Here is a 1,073-nt window from a genome sequence, read left to right on the forward strand (position 1 = left end):
TTATGCACCATTTACAGTGGCTTTTAACATATTTTTTAGACAATCTATTGAACTTCTAATATTACTTAGTTTAATGGTTTTAAAAGTAGGGAAAAAGTACGCTACCTATGTCACCTTATTAAACCAAGTGAAGTGAAATAATTGTTAAATATATATTATAACCACTACACCACAGACACGTGGTAAGTCTAAGTTTTCCAAGAGATCTAACTAATTATTATGTCCAATCAAGATGGTTAAAACATGTATCTACCTGGGCTCGAACCTGAGACTTTCCGCGTGTGAAGCGGACGTGATAACCATAGATACGTGGTGATACTGAGTTTTCCAAGAGATCTAGCTAATTCTTTAGCCCAATCACGATGGTCAAAACATGTATCTACCAGGGCTTGAACCTGGGACCTTCCGCGTGTGAAGCGGACGTGATAACCACTGCACTATAGATACGTGGTAGCACTGAGTTTTCCAAGAGATCTAGCTAATTCTTATGTCCAATCACGATGGTCAATACATGTATCTACCAGGGCTCGAACCTGGGACCTTCCGCGTGTGAAGCGGACGTGATAACCACCACACTACAGATACGTAGTGACACTGAGTTTTCCAAGAGATCTAGCTAATTATTATGTCCAATCACGATGGTCAAAGCCGTACTTCTGTAATTAAGTAAAATTAACATACTTAGACTGAATTGTTTTGATCAAGCTGGCCGATAGCAAACCCTGAATACTTAATTGTTAATTTAAGATAATTCCGAAAAGTATCTTCGCTGTAGTTTTTAAGTTATCGGTGGGGAAAAATCACGAAAAACCCATGTTAATCTCCATTGGAAATTAGCAAAAGCGGGTGAATATTACTTTAACGTTACAAAACGGTATCAAGTCATATCTACAAGGGCCTACCGGCCCTGTAGAATATTGCTGTTTACATTTATCAAATTGCCGAAAAATAGGCACCTTTTCCAAAATATAGTTGCAATAACTTCACGCGTTTTCCAAAAATGATGTTGACGTTTGCTAATTACCCAATAATTTGCCCCCTTTTCCAATATATGGCTGAAATAACTAGACGCC

The 1,073-nt window shown here is 38.0% G+C and overlaps 2 non-coding genes across 2 annotated transcripts; both read right to left on the reverse strand.

Moving 5' to 3' along the window:
* Positions 1-374: 374 nt before the first annotated feature.
* Positions 375-447, reverse strand: TRNAV-CAC (transfer RNA valine (anticodon CAC)). The gene has a single exon. It is a non-coding gene; the product is annotated as a tRNA-Val (tRNA).
* Positions 448-512: 65 nt separating this feature from the next.
* On the reverse strand, positions 513-585 carry TRNAV-CAC (transfer RNA valine (anticodon CAC)). The gene has a single exon. It is a non-coding gene; the product is annotated as a tRNA-Val (tRNA).
* Between the last annotated feature and the right edge of the window lie 488 nt (positions 586-1,073).

This window comes from Phalangium opilio, unplaced genomic scaffold, assembly GCF_054372755.1.
Source record: "Phalangium opilio isolate 3A_F unplaced genomic scaffold, DU_Popi_V2 ptg000037l_1, whole genome shotgun sequence".
NCBI classification, from domain to species: domain Eukaryota; kingdom Metazoa; phylum Arthropoda; class Arachnida; order Opiliones; family Phalangiidae; genus Phalangium; species Phalangium opilio.